This window comes from Melopsittacus undulatus, chromosome 9 (assembly GCF_012275295.1).
Source record: "Melopsittacus undulatus isolate bMelUnd1 chromosome 9, bMelUnd1.mat.Z, whole genome shotgun sequence".
NCBI lineage: Eukaryota > Metazoa > Chordata > Aves > Psittaciformes > Psittaculidae > Melopsittacus > Melopsittacus undulatus.
This window is the reverse complement of record NC_047535.1, coordinates 32,547,070-32,563,682: the sequence shown is the minus strand read 5'-3', so window position 1 is coordinate 32,563,682 and position 16,613 is coordinate 32,547,070.

The window sequence follows — 16,613 nt, the reverse complement described above, 5'->3', positions numbered from 1 at the left end:
TGAAGAGTTGGTATTCCTACAGTACTTATTATTGTGGTCCATGTTTTGTGTGGTACACATTTAAGCACATTATTACTCTTCACAGGATACAGAAAAGAGCACTCAGATTAATTCCAGACTTCATATTTAAATTCTTCTGTCAAACTGAGAGCTCTGGGTATACAAGAGGAAACTTCACAATAAACTGATTTACCCAGAGAAGTAAAGATACTACACTGACCTAAACAAATGAGTTAACCTTGCCAGTATTCTGACTGATCCCTCAAAGTAAACTATAACAAACTCAAAAGGAATAGGTCTATGGACCAACCCCAACATTTAGAAGATGCAGGCATCATTATTTCTGTAAGCACAACTTGGGAAATTAAGATAAAACACAGCTAGAACCATCGTTACTAAAAGAAATATAACTTTCCACTGATGATGTTCATATCAGTACCGTCAGATGTTCAAATTTTGCTTGCATTAGACACCCTTTTCAGTTCCACAGTTATTCCCACCACTTCTCCACCTTTTCCCTGCAACCATGTTTCACTCAGATAAGCTATCCACCATCTACTCTTAAATAAGAGAGCATTGCTTTGTTGTAGCCCTGCCATTTACTGCTGTTATTTTTCCCTGTATAGATAGAAAGAAATACATAATCAAATATGTATGTGCATTTCTGCTGGGTATTTCCAGGCAGTAGCCAACTTCTGCATTATCTTTCCCATCAAAGGGATACATATGACGCACATCAGAGAAATAATACATGAAGAGATGAACAGAACGATTCAACTTCCAGCTAAAATAAAAACAGGTAGCAAAAAGAGCTGTCCATGCACAAAGCTCTGCAAGTGGTATGGGGGGACAGTGAGGGAATGCATTTTTTACCTTCCTATTCCTCATGCCTTTCAACAAACATGTATTAATTTCTTCTGAAATAAGGATAGGACAATTACATGCAGTCTTTAATATTAATGGCAACGTAAGCTGTTATAAAAAGGTTTGATATCTCACAATTCCCACACAGATAAGCTCAGTCGAAGCCACCATGGTGGCCAAGGTAACACTCCACAGTAAAAAAGGTATTAAATCAATAGGCCAGCAGTAAGCCCTCTATTAAAAAAGCCTTGCTTATTGTATGTGATCTGAATACAACAAACAAACATTGCTACCTGCAATTGAGGGAGCTTTTAAAAACTGTGGGATAGCACCACAGATTAAGGCATATATGTCAAAATATAACTTCCCATAAGATATTTGGTCAGTCTAGAACATAAAGTTCTTACGATTTCACTCAGAAGTTCTCAGGACATGCGTTTAATACTGTCTTTAATTTTTATCTTAATTGGTACGAACTACAACATTTTCTTAGTAATCCTCTCTCTTAAAAGCACTCCATTAGACAGCATAGATGTAACTGGAGCCAGAATTCAGTAGATGGAATGGACAACCTACAGAGCCTTTGTACATGGGAAAAGTAGAAAAGGTTGGGGTTTGTCCTAATTACATTGAAATAAACGGATATTGTCTTTCACAACAGATACACTTTTTAGGCACAAGAAGGAAAATGCGAATGTCAGAAGGATCCACCTTCAGATAACCTTTAGGTTATTCTCAGCTACACAACAAGTATTACAGTGACCCAGTGTACAACGATCACTTTGCACACATGGGACTGCATTTCCCAGGCACTCTGGTTGCAGCTCCATTTTCCTGTTCTCCATACAGCTTGTTCCATAAGCACTTCTCCATACCCAGCACCTCTTTGCAGAAATCACTCTGATGGGTTGTAATTACAACAGACAAACGACTTTTGATTCAGCAGACAAATGACTGTTTCAAAAGCACTTGATCAGGTAGGAAGATGCCTGTAATTTTGTGTCGTGCAGCTGACCCTCATTTACCATCAACAGTCCTGTGAATTTTTTAATTGCAGACTCTCTGTACTAAAGCTGTCAGCTGGGTACATATCCACAGGACACAGCTCTCCAGGTGTTCAGCACACCAGGAGGCTCTTGGCACACAGAACAGAAACTACTCCAGAGTGCACTGTATGGCACAGTATGTTTCACAGGAAGGGGGGAGAAAGAAACAAAACACATACAAAAACACCCCAAAGCCCCCATACTTCTGATTCAAAAAAGAACAAAAAGCCCTGCTGCCAGAGAGTCAAATGACAAAATATTTCCTGTACACTTACAGAAGAGATAAACCTGACCCATGTGCTGGACTGGACCGCACCAGAGAGATGACCACTGCTGTATTCCAGTGATTTATCACCAATTAATGGTTATTCAGAAAGAACGCAAACGCAAGGAGCTGTTCAGCTGCAACCATCTTCCCAGCCTTCTATCTAGGCTCCTACCTGCCCTTTTACACCCACCCCTGCGACTGCCACATCCAAGACATTACTTGCTCATTTTGCCCAAAGTAACACACAACATGGTATTTTTAGTGCTACCTGGAAACCATCTGAAATACACCACGATGTAGCTTGGTCTCTGGACCCACCTCTTCTCTTCTTACCACCTTTAGATGGATAATTTGCCTGTTTCTCTACCTATAGGTGCCAATACAGGAGTGACACCTTGGGTGTGAAAGGGTCTTCCCTGATGTATCACTCTGCAGAGCAGTTTATTTATTACATTGCAAAGATTTCAATTTCTGCTACAACACTTTACTACTTTAATAGTACACTTTAATACTGTTTAAAAGAAACTATCCTTAACAGCCCCTACTATAACCAAACATAATGTACTTGAGCTGTCACCTTAATACTCAGTATTTATTTGAATTGGATCCCATTGTGCTGTCTCACTATTTAAATGGAAGTCACTTCTTAGAGAGGCCAATGCAGTTCTCTGAAATGCATTTCCATTTTATCTCATGGCATATGCTTCCATTTTCTTAAGGCCCTCTCCTCATCAATACCTCCTCTCCTTATGTGATCAAATCTTCCCCTTTTGTCAAAAAAGTGTGTTAGTCATCTGGTGTAAGAAAATTGGGAAGTCTTGAGTTGTTGCCTCTTCATCTAAGGAGTGACCAAGAGCCTCCAGTCAGAATGACTAAAGGCAAAAAATTAACCTAAAATCTTTCTCCTCCCACCCCCTGCTTGTAAATTCTTTGCTGAATTCTATCTCCTGTCAGATTTATCTACCAGCTCCCTGTAAATCAACTCTTAAAGAATGGTATCCATCAACAGAAAGGATCGCAATAACAATAATGTTGCTGTTATTGAGAAATAACAAAGAATTCAAAGGCTGCTTGTTTGTTGTTTTTTTTTTTCCCTAAGACAAGCAGCACTGAAGTTTTGCTAAAATGAATTTATGGAAAAAGTGCTTAAAACTTTAAGAAAAAAATCTTTGCAAAAAAAAAAGTATCAAATTTAAACTGCATTTTAATAATTTATTGGTTCAAATTCTAAACAAAATAAAACTGTACCAAAAAAAATAACATGGTTAAAAATTGCATTAAGATGGCATGTGAGGATAGTGGAGACTTGGAGAGAACAGTAATGTTTTACACTCCCTCTCAAGCCAATTTCAAAATGGAACATTAACTACAATGGGACAAGTATCTCCGTAATAATTGAATAACACAGCCATTAAGAACCTAATTTCTTGTGTAGCCTGTAAGATTCAGAATTTTTAACTAAATGAGGAATCAGTGTTCAGCTAAATTGTGAGAAAAATGATGTGATGTTGCAGTGCTATACATGGGAAAAAGATAAACTCACAAATTAATTTCAGCTCATAAGCTAATAGGCTCACAAATGCATCCTTACCCACAAGGTAAGAAAAAACATGAACTGAGTCAGTATTCATGAAGGAAACCAATCGTTCAACAAGCGTCAGGCACTCATCTCTTCAAAGCAGGAGGCCAAGACGCAGAACTCAGCATCTTGTTACCTTTTTATTTGGGTGAAGCCAAGAACCCTTTCCAGCCACAGTTACTGCCCAGTGCAGTCCAACACAGGGCTAAGTACTTCTGAGGATATTTGTAGCTCATTTACGGACACTCAGACCATGACACCAATGTCCTCAAAAAAAAAAAAAAAGACCCAAAATCCTCAGGGTCACCACAGGCATTCCCAGTCACCAAACCAAGCTTTTGGGGACCAGGCTGGCTCTGTCAGGGAAGTAACTCTGCTCACAGGCACACCAAGGAATGCTGGTGAAGGGTATGACACAGATACAACCACCACACATGTTGAAATACTAATTTTACACAATTTGAGAGCCTGACTAGGAGGCTGCAGCAAAATGTCCTGTTTCTGAGTGAGTTTATGAGAAGCTGGTAGCAAACCACTATAATACATTGAGAGTGGTGATCAGCAATGACTTCTAATAACCAGGAAGGGCTTTCGAGAGAAACTGCTTAGCTTAATTTTAGGTGGGAAAACACTCATATTCCAGGACTGCAAATCGAGTCAGGTATAAATAATTCAAAGGCACTTGCTGTGAGAGACAATATATGCAGCCACTGGCGGTACTCTACAAGAAATTGTAGTACAGATAAGCTGAGCACAACCTCATTCTCCTAAAACTACTTTTGCTGCAAAACCACAGTGTTAGCAGTCACTGGGCTACTGTAGTCAACAGCACTTCCATACTAAGACTGAATTTGGCTCTTTGACCTTACAGCTGACTGAACTGCCAATTCAGGGACCTTGTTCATAATTTAAGCTCATGCTACCAGTACTCCTGGCTGTCAGCAGCCCCACAGTAATCAGGGCAGCCAAATCCAATGCCCAGTGAATTCTGCTTCTTTTCCAGTTGCTACTCATCGATCTACCAATATCATTTGGGATAATGCGAAAACACCAATACAACCTGCAATAGGTCAAAACCAACATCTAAAGAGTGAGTGATGCCTCCTTCCGATGCCCAGCTATAGTATTCAAGAGATGCAGTCTCTAATAGGATTCTGTGATTTCTCCTGCTCCTTGAATAAAAATGATCAGTACTGACCAATTTATTCACTGCATTACTATCCAAACAATGAAACACAACATGATGAAAAGGCACACTTTAAAAAGAGTTTATCACTAGTTTCTACTCATGCAGGCAACTGAACAGAGTATGGTTGGGCCCTAGTGCTATCAGTGAGCATCCTCTCCCATTGCTATAAGCCTACCTGAAAGAAAGACATGCTAGACTGCTGGAAAATGCATACACCAAATGCATACGTAAAAATGCATATAGAAGCATGTAAAAAGGAGATGGAGATTGTGCTCTTCTCTTTTACACAACCATGCAGTTTCTGAACTGCTCTTCCAGGGCAGGGATGACAGAGGTTCAGCACCTTCCCTCCACCTCTCTCACATATCTGGCATTATGTCCCAAATCATGGTTGCGGACTCTAGTACAGAAATCATCTCTGTAACAAGTCACTTAAGTATTGCTGATGTGTGCAGTGAGTTAATTGCATCTAGAATTCATTTTATTAGCAAGAGACTGTCCAAGATGGTACAGGAAGCATCTGGTAGTGCAAGAAATACAGCTTGAGGTTTCTAAGCCCAGGAAGCAGCGTTTAATTTGTGCTTTCACCAGCAGCACATGTGACTATGGCCACTCACAGCTAGAAGAAGATACAGATTATTATCCAAGGAGCTCTGAGGTACAAATGAATAATAGAGCTATTCCAATTTAAAATCCCAGATGGAGAATTGCTTGCAAGTGCCTGATAGCATAAAAGTTTTACCCTCCCATCACACTCCCTAAGGGAAGCAACATAAATGCTTCTAACTGGAAGTTCTGCTACCAATAGCTAGTTCTCCCTCATGCCTTCAGAAAGCCCATGCATCATACCACTTTTAACTAGCGGTTTATGTCGCATCCGCTTCTAATGGCTCTGTGAGAAAATACCAAATTAAAACAGCAAAACACCAACCGCTTGCAGTGATTATAGCTGCAATTAACTCGCTGTATGTATCAAAAATACTAATCAGGCAATGAATGTGGGGCAGTCCCAAGAGCAAGCACTGGAGAGCATAAGGTGTTTGGGCAAACAATGAAAAGATAAAAGTCAGAATGACTACAGAAAAAGAGAAATGCATTTTTTCTGAGCTTTTTGTAACTTAAATGCTGAACAGGGTAGAAATATCAACCTGCTACCATAACTTACAAAAGGCAGAACTTGAACATTTCCCATGCACAGCCTTCACCAGTAAGAAGAAAAAAGTACTAGAGATCCCATTCCCAATTATAACATGCACCAGTGATTTCTGAAACAGCAGGCAAAGCAGATGTTGTACTAACTTTCATGCAATGGCATGTGACAGCCACCTTGATTGTCCTTTTCCAGCTATTTAATTCAGTTACTGGGGAAAGCAGTGACACAGATACATCTGCAGGTTCCATGTGTTTTCATAAATCAAGCATTTATATGTCTTTTTCCCCAGGAAAAACAAACTCAATTTGGAAGATACTTAATGGAATATCACAGCAGCAGAAGCACCAGCAGGTGTAATGTAACATGGCTCCAACATCTCCAGAGCAAACCAACTGCCTGATGACACCAAGTATCTGAACATGCCCATGGATTCACATCATTGTGGGATAAGTGGAAAATAGAGCCCTGTCCAGCTCTAATACAGGAAGATTCATGAGGTTCACGCAAGAGGAAATTTATCAGCTGCAACAAGCCGTCACTGGTTCTGTCCAGCCACAGATCTGCACAGAGATCATCTTCACTTCCTACAGCCCAACATCAGTCACAGGCAACAAATAAGAATTAACAACTTGACTTTGACTTAACAGTGTTAATATGAGATATCTGCGACATCAGTTAATATAATTTACTTTCACCCAAAAATAACCTGCACAAACCCTAACACTGTACTAGCTCCAGAGACATGGAAGAGTCTAAGATAGATAGTAACAGGCAAAACCAAAATGTTATGAAGAACAAAAGAAAGAAGTCAACTTCACAAAGACAACAGTCTCGCTTTCCAAAGCTGATAACAAGGAGCAAAATTTTCAGTGCCAGACATTCTCCTTTCCTGTTCTCAAAAGCCCTTTAATCTTCCCCTCTCTGTAATTTTTCTTAGAGTGAAAAATGTATAAGAAAAAAAAAAGTCTTTGCTTTTAACCTGGCAGAAATAAATGTATTGTGCAATATTGCTGTTGAAGTTCAAGAGTAGGGGAATCCACTTTGTCACAGTCACTTTCAATGAACACTCCAGTTTATGATAAGTTTCATAAATATTGCTTAATTCAACATTTATGAAAGTACTGAAGATAGATGAAAGGTGTAGAAATAGGAATCTCGCCAATCAATCATCCCGTTGAATATGAGCACCCAGAATGATAAGAATGAAGATAGGCTTTTCATGTACATATGGTTTGCCAGATAGAATGATTGAATATTCCTGCATTTTTAATCAAAATGTTCCTACCACTGCACCATACCATTCAAATTATTTTCTTCTGCCACTGAATATTAGCACTCCTTTCCCCTTGGGATTAAGTTGCTTGCAATGCTTCACAAGAGGAAAGCAAACGTCCTGTGTGGAAAGTGCTTCGTAAAAGACTGACAGAGGAAAACCTTTTGGGTGTTTCTTTTTGTAAAAAACCTCTTCAAAATAAATGCTCACAAGTGAACCCAGGGGCCCAACTTTCACATAACATAACAAAGGGGAACAAAATGGTGTTATGCCAGATCAAGCACTTTGCATCTTAAACTACTTATGCTAGAAAAGCTTTGGGGCAGAGCCTACTTCATAAATAATGATTTTTTAATAGCTTTTTGTACAAGAAATCTTTGCCAGAAATTATGCTCCTAAGCATGATCATGCTACAAAACTCCTGATTACAACCTAAATATTCAGGTGATCCATACTAAAATGCCAAGGCCGATTCTGCCTTCTTCCTTTTGTGAGGTTCTTCACAGGCTAAGAGCCCAACCTGTAATAGAGCCGAGAAACTAATTTAGCCAACTCTTCTCTCAGAGCTCCAAACTATGAGCAAAGCAGAGCAAAGCTTTATTTATTAGCTCCAAATCAGAAAATAACTTTTTCTGCCTTTTCTCTACAAAAAAAAACATGTGACATCAGCCCAACTTGGTACAAAAAGGAGCTGATAGGAATTTTTTATTCCTTTTACATTTTTGCAGGCTCCAAGAAGCAAGTTCAGGTTTCTAAAATCAAGGAAGGAGAAGACAAACGCTTCTGCTTTTAATATTAACCTAGCTCCCCTTCAATGAAATTGCAAAAGTTTCAGGTCAAGACTTAAGTGATAACATATGGTGCAAGAAACAGTCTTATCAGCTTGATGAGTTATTGCAAGTAACCAACCAGCTTACCAAACTATTTCCATGGAGTTGAACAGCTGGAATTGAATGTAGATTTGCTGTAATTTCACAAGTGGGAACATTTATCACAGTGAAGTTTCAAATTATATCTGCCAACGTTATCCTTCTACACTTGGAATATCTAGTTGAAAGGTAATGACTCTCTTAAATTTTTATTGTTCCCATTTGATTAATAAGACAAGCTCATAGTTTGTAAATAGCATGAGACAAAGGCATAGGCACTGCCACTTCAAATAATCTGCACTGGATTCTTAAGCACTTCTTATTCTGCTGCTTCAGTTCTGCACACAGAGAAGTAAAGCTAAAATAATAATAATACTCAATTATTACTAGAGCCATAAATGACTACAGAATGGCAGTTACCTCTATTCAAGCCCCTACTGCCTGCTTCTTCATTTGGTGCAACAGAACAGTTCGACACCATTTGTTAGAAAAGCTTCAAACCTCTAACTGAACAGTATTCACATTAGGACATCGTATAAGATATATTTAACTGCAACTAATAAAAAATTACATATTTTTGTTCTCACCATTGAAAGACACAGATTCATGGGAACAAAAGAAAGAAAATTTTCTTTCCATTTCTGGCATTTGACAAGTTTTCCAAAGTAGCAGAGAAAAGGCAATCTATTCATGAAGTCTTTCCCCAACTTCAGAAGGTCTTGCCAAGACAGATGAGGCAATCCATCACCTTGGAGTCAGCTGCTCCTCCACTGAACTGATATTACAAAGTAGGTGTGTGAAACACAGAACAAGTAAAATCTTATGGGTTTTTGATGCTGTGTTGGATGCTTTAAGACCTTACAAGTTTTGTGTTCTGGTTTGGTTTTTCCTCTGGATTGCAACATCTGTAATATCTATGACATCATCTTCAACTGTACATTATCTGTTGTCTAATAGGCTGAGCCTGTGTTTTAGGTTTCTGCCTGACTAGGAGTACATGTGGAAAAGAGCACAGAAATCCTAGACATTTAGGTTCACAAAAAAACTTTAGGAATTTAAATTGTCTGAAAGCTCCACCTCTTGCTGCATTTGGCCAAAACCAGCCTGCAGATAAAGTGCTGGTTAGAAGAAGAGCACACCATTTAGCACAGACCTGCACACGGGCACCTTGGTCACACATTGCTCTTCTCCTTAGGAAACAGTGCTAAAACCCCCAAGCAGCTAACCTGGCCTTCCTACTGTAGCTGTGCCCCTACAGATAACACACATGGACAGCACTGAGCTCTAACACATGGCAGAGGAACAGGGCCACCACACACCAGGATGGGCTCCATCCCCACCTCCCTGGCACACTGCACATCCAGTCGTGTACCACAACAGGGCTCAAAGTCACATAGATCAGCAGTAGGGACAACTTTTGGGCTCCTTTGGCTTTAAGCAAGAGGCTACCCACCCTCCTCATAGACAAAATACCACAAAACAAAATGTGACTTGCTTGCATCTAATGAAAACCATTTCTGTTTTATTGGGGGGAGAGGGGGGAAGAAATAACCAATAAAATAAATGCAGGCTGATTACTTTGAAAAGGACAAAGCAGAGGTGACAGAGGTGTAATTGTTAGTCACCCTTACAGCACTTTCCAGTAGAGCTATTTAACATTTGAGTTCACTGATAAGAAAAATAAAGTTATTATAAAACTGTTCTGTCAGCCAAAAGTCCAGTGAATCATTTATGAACATGTACCCAGGGCTTCTCTCCCTTCAGTTCTCTTTTCCCATCAGAAACTGAAGCTAGTTACCTTTTTTTTCTTAAACTGTCGCTTTTATTTCTTAAATCAACCTGAAAAGAATAAAATATTGCATGGGCAGAAATACAAAATAAATGTTTGTAGCTCTGTAATTCTTCGAAATGTCAAAGAAAAAACATAAAAACGTATGCTCGGTAAGTTTTCAGCTGAACTTGGCATGACAGTCTATCTATTATTTAAAAGATGTTGAAGCTCAATTCATGAATTATTAAATTTTTGTTACATTTATTTTCCAAGCGAAAAAAAAAATCATTCAATAAGGGAAATGCAGCTTGCTCTATAGGACTTTCATAAAAAACATGGGATTTAAAGTCCTGAAGTTACTCTAAAAAAATGAAAAAAATTACTAGTCCAAACTTCATAAGTAGCCTTACTGCCTCATTAAAAGGGTGCCTTGTATACCCAATAACCATCAACAACCCTTCAGCATTCCCACATCCACTGCACAAATATCCTGCAATGCAGCAGAGGCGTTAGCAACAGCTGCTCCATGTGAAGCTCCTGAACTTCTAATTCATGCATGCTGCAGAAGTCAAACATCCTCTGGATCCAAACGTCCTTCCCACACTTCTCACAACCAACCTGAAAAGACTGCTCACACCATGCTAAAGGTGTGCAGGTCCAACAGCCAGAACAAAGCTCTCTGTTGCACTACTACTACATCTGGACCTGGCAAATTTTGATTACAAATTGTATCTAAGAGCACTCAGAAAGTACCTCAGAGGTGAACAGATGCCCACCAGAGAGACTCCAGGCTGTAAGCCTGATAAACTGAAGCAAGTCATGAATCTAAAAGAATCATAAAATGGTTAGGGTTGGAAAGGACCTTAAGATCATCAAATTCCAACCGCCCTGCCATGGGCAGGAACACCTCCCACTAAACCATGTTGCCTGTTCATGGCCACCAGGATAATTTCAGATACATGTGACTGGCTGCTTCAACCCATGCAAGCTGCCAGTAGTTTCAGTGGCCACTTCTGCCACCAGCAATCAACGGGACATGAGTGTTGGTCACTGTGACAGAGCCACTCACAAGGAGTGTCACAGAATCCCAGACTGGTTTGTGTTGGGAGGGGTGTTAAAGCTCACCCAGTTCCAGCCCCGTCATGGGGAGGGACAGCTTCCACTAGAAGAGGTTGTTCCAAGACCTGTCCAACCTGGCCTTGAACACTGGCAGGGGTGGAGCAGCCACAGCTCCTCTGGGCAGCCTGTGCCAGCTCCTCAAAACCTGTATCAGAAATTCCCTTTGTCTGTCTGGGACAAACAAACCAGGCTTGATGCTCAGCAGCCTTCACCCACAAGGATCCTAATTATACCTTAGCTCAAGCAACAGCATCTCTGCTTTAGATTTCAGAAACTTTGTGTAGTCTTGCTAATACAAAATTGGATCTGCTCTAGAATGAGGCTTAATAACTATAGGGATTTAAAACAAACAGCTAACTGAACTGATTTAATAAGAAACACACAAAACAAACTCAATGGCACTACTTATATTGCCTAATAAAGTTATTTCACTGTGCTCTGGAGGCAGCTATTCAATTAGCTTCTAAAAACCTATGCCAATATTCTTAAAAGGCTCTGAACAACAAACTGACACAAGTGCAATGGTTACTCCCTATGACAGGTATTTCAAAGACAGCTACTCAAGCATATGATCCCACAGATAGAAAACAATAAAAGTTTATTATTATGAAGCTGCCATAACTATCAACTAAAATTGCAATGACTGATTAGCTTACACAGATAAATATCCCAACACCCACTGGAGTATTTTTCCCAGTACAAAGATAAGCTCTGTGTCAGTTTGCTGCATTTTGCAAACTACCAGCACTTCAAGAACAATCCAAAAGAAATGTTGCTATTTAACAACTGCAAATCCTTCTATACAAAACAGTTAAGCACAAGCCTTGTAAAATAGCTATTCATTAGCTATGAGCTAATAAATCTCTATCACAGCAGATTTTTACATGACATCATACATGCAAACTACCACTGAATTACTTTCTTAAAGTGATTTACCAAGTTTATTGGTGTTGGCCTCCTGACACTTTTGTGCTCCAGCCCCAGTTACTCATCTCTGTAATCATCCCAGGCACAAAGACGTTACACACCAGCCTCTCTGTCCCCAGGACGCACAGTCAGAATGGGTTCAGGGAGAAACTTCAAAGAGCTTTGTCCTTCCTACCCATTTGTTCACCCCTCAACAACACCCTAAACAAATATTCACACAATGCTCCCAGTCCTGCATCTTGACTGGAAGCAGGGAACTCACCCTGCACAGAGCTAACTGCTGGATGAAAGGACCTGGCTCATTTGCAAGGGACAAAGGATCTTGCCAGAATGAGAATAGCAGAGAAGCACTGGCTTACCTTCTTCTCATTCAAGATATAAAGTCTGTGATCTGGTTATGAACAATATGTGTCTTGGTAGCAATAACCAGCTTAATAACAGACAGACTCCTCCAACTCCTGAAGGGAAACTCTTCTGGCCTTTTTAATGCAACAGGTTTGGTTTTCCAGATTATACCATCAACTGTCAAGGAAAGGGCTTCCTGTTCAGCTGGTATTCTTGTATTGTGATACATGATTTCACTCTCAAAGAACAATGATTTAGTCTTCTTTATAAACAGAGTTAACGAATGCATTTTGCCCTGCACTGACATTTGCCTTTCACAGCACTTTTAACACCTTTGCTGCAGTCATGCTCTGTAAATCGATGAGCCATTTCTGCTCTGAGGTCTTTGCCAAGATTCTTGGTACAACCCAGTCTTCCAGCTCAGCAGCATATTGAAAAAGAAATAAAAATGCCTGTTGAATATAAAGTACTGTTGTTTCTCTTTAGACATTCTGCATTTCAGGTTTGAATCCATGAACAAACCTTGGACATGCCTGTAGCAGAAGGAATAGCCTGTCTTTAGACTTGTATGATACTGAGTGATTTAGACATGAGTTATTCCCACTCCCCGCACTTAGTGGAGGGCATCTCATACAGAGAGCTGGTATGAGCCAGTCACATCCTCCTGCAATGCCAACAGCAACCTCCCTGCTAACAACAATGCAGTAGTGGGCAAAGCCCCATTTCTTTTCTAGGGACAGTGTTCGTGCGGACTGTGAAGCAGAGTATTAGTAATATTATAGCAATAGTGGGCACAGCACAACCACCTCAGCTGTTTGAAAAAGCACTCCATGCTTTCTGGTGTAGCTTGGGGCATATTTTTCCCCTTTAACTGAGGTATGTTGCAGGCTTCTGATGGGAAGTTGCCAAAATCAAGGTTGACTGCATCTTTGCTCCTCTCTTACTAAAACTACACAGAGGTATTTTGGTAGCTTTGAAGATGACTGAAAAATATAAGCAACTTCTGAAACAGTAATGGCACAAGCAGTAAGCATTCCTGATGAGAGGATTTTAAATAGTTGAACCAAACAACTAGCCAGGACAGCTTAAAAGCCAGGATTAGTAAAGAAAGGGCACATGCATTGCCTGTGGGGGTCAGGTAGCTGGAACTGAACCCTCAAAAAAAGCAGCAAAGGTTTATTTTGACGGAGTATTATGTTGCAAAGTTACCTCACAACTTCCCTACAAAATGCTACCAGCTCAGGGTTTATTAGCCAATTCAAACTTGTCCTCTAACATGGGTAAGAGGATACAGGGGAGAAAGTAACAGCAATCACATTCTGTCAAAGAGAAGCTGGAAATGCCAGAATCAAAATTGACTGTGCAACCTTAATTTGCCCCCTTGTGCCTCTGCATAATGATATGTTTTTAATTACATGAACAGGAGTTTCAGTTTTAAGATCCTGCCTTATTCAGCACAAGGGATGGATGAGGACTGATGTCTGTAGGACCATTTTATATCATAGAAATGGGAAATCCTGACAAATGACAAGAGGAGGAACACAAGGGAAGCAAAAAGTTGGTCTCATGAATAAGGCAGTTCAGCACCAGAGTGAATTTGTCTTCATCGAGATCAAGGGAGCAAAGTAAAACATTCCAAACTTTGGGAGTTGAATTTTTTGGGAGTTACATTTTTTTGTGCCTTCGGGAAAAACTGCAGGGATAAACATGTACAGGCACTGGTGTCCCCTCAAGCCAGCCTAATTCATGTCTAATCTACTAATAAGAAGTAACTACCTGACCTGCTAGCTTGACACTAGCTCAAACCTTATCCATCTCAAAGGGACCAGATGTGAACAGTGACATAGAAGACTGGCCAGTGCTAACTCTTCCCCTACTTAAACTTCAATTATCTACTGGTACTTAACTCTAAAAACAACTAACAAGGCTGTGTCTGGTGCACAATATGAAGGACTCCATCATATGCCAAACAACATTATACTACCTGAGACCAGGGAAAAAGTTTATCTGTTTGTATGAATGATTCCTGGCTTCCCAGGAAGGAAATTAAAGGAAAAAGCTTGGCCTGTTTTGTCTCTGTTGCTGCCTCCATAGTTGCGAGTCTCACACTCAGACATTTGTGTTCTGGTTGAAACTCCTGAAGGTTTTCCTCTCCTGACAGTATATTTTGAGACCAGAAACTTCTTCCCAATGATGCAAATTGTTTTCAAGATTGTTTTGTCCTTACTGTTCCTTACACAAGCACTTCCAAGCCAGACCTAAAGTATCCACTAAACCAGTATCCTGTGGCAGCAGGCGGACTCACTGGTCTGTAAACCATCCCAGCTCTAACCACCATCCATCTCTAGAATGGGCTCTCTTTGCTTTTGTTTCTCCATTTAAGAAAGAGGACAGGAAAAACGCTTTTTGGTTGAAATCAGAGATAACTGATTGGAAACTGGTAAGTAAAATAGTTAGCATTATTTAACACATGCAGGCTGGTTTTCCAGTTAGGGTTCCAGTTCAAAGTGTGATGCCCCTCTAGCATCAGATTTAGGCAAAGGGGTTTGTGCTCTGAAATTTGCTACGATTCAAAACCATTTAATTCTTAAGACTTTATGTGTGTTTTTTTTCCATTTATCAAAAGAAATAAAGTACTACTGCTCAGTTTTAACTCAAAGCCTAAAAGAAACAACATAAGAAGTGCTTTGCATTATCAAGTGCCACCAAAGTATTTAAGGATTAACAGAAGAGTCACTCAACAGGACACAACTGGCACACGAACCTTGGCTGGAGGATGTTTCTAGAAATTCTTCTGATTAGGGAAGAATCACCACGTCTCTACAACTCCTCTTGGCCAGAGATCAAACTCTCCCATGTTGCTTGTCCTTTCTTCTCATTCTTTTGAAAGTGGGCAGTACACAGCATCCATCCAACACAGTGAAATCTATCCTCATGTAAGCCTGATGTAACAGAGGAGTTCTGCCCTTACCTCCAAAATGGGCTGCAGTTCCAGAGTAATTTTTACCAGATTCTGTAAGAGCTACAAATCCCTGGTTGCTTTTGATTTACAATAGAGGCAAGGTCATTCTTATAATGAAAAAACCCCAGGTCTGTTGATACAATTTATCATACAGATCAATGACACTTTTATTCTCTATAGAGATGAAGTATCCATTTTGCAGTAAAATTATCAGAGGGATTTTCTCTTTTTTAAATCTTTTTTTTTTTAAAGGCCTGTTATAGGTGCTCCATCATCTGAAACCCAACTTGGATCATTTCAGCACTAGCATCCAGTTCTCCCAGTTGCCTTTCTAAAATACAGTTCACTTACATAGTGGCTGGAAGAAAAGGGAATGGTGAAATCAGTGAAGACCTGTTTGGATGGTGAAAGGTAATACTAACAGTACCCTCAAGTCAAGACTATTGCTAAACCCTCTTAGTTAAAACAATTGCCCCTTCCCAGCTTCCAATCTCTACTCACCTCTGCAGATTCCCACCAGTCCTCACCAAACTGAAGCAGTCAGGGTAGATTATCCATATGGTTACCCAGCATCACCTTCTTTCTGATAGGACTTCTTTACTTTTTTAAGTCCTATCTGAAATTCTCCCCAAGCCCAGTGAAACATGTCTCATGCCTCGCCTTCAGCAGTACTTCTGAGCATCCAAAAACCATACTGGGCATTTTCACGTACAAAGACTGGCTACCTGTTACAAGCTTTTGAGTTTATTTAGGTACTGCTCAGTTGCCTAGCTTTGCTGGAATAACACAAATATTTTGTAGGTATGTTCTGTAAGATATATGGAACTATACACACATCACAGATATGCTTATTATAGCTGACCTAAATACTATATGCCACTGGTACCTAGGGCTTAGTCTTCATTACCTAGCTCTACCAGGCAGCTACACCCTCTACTAAAACCAGATACCCATAAGCACAGTTAACACTGTATTTACAAAACCACTAATGTAGTTATAACTGTATGAAAATTTCTTTGTTATCTTTTCAAATTGCATGGATAAAACTATGAAGGATAAGATAAACAGGTAACATTTGGTAGCAAATATCATACCTGCACCAGAGAGCTGCATCAACAGGAACTCTGCAGTAGAGACAGCCTAAATGTTTTGAAAGGTGATAATCTGGGCTCCCATGCTGTTTGAGTTACAGCCTTTGTCCCCTCTGCACACTTTATCACATAGTAAGATAAGTCTATTAGGAAGATA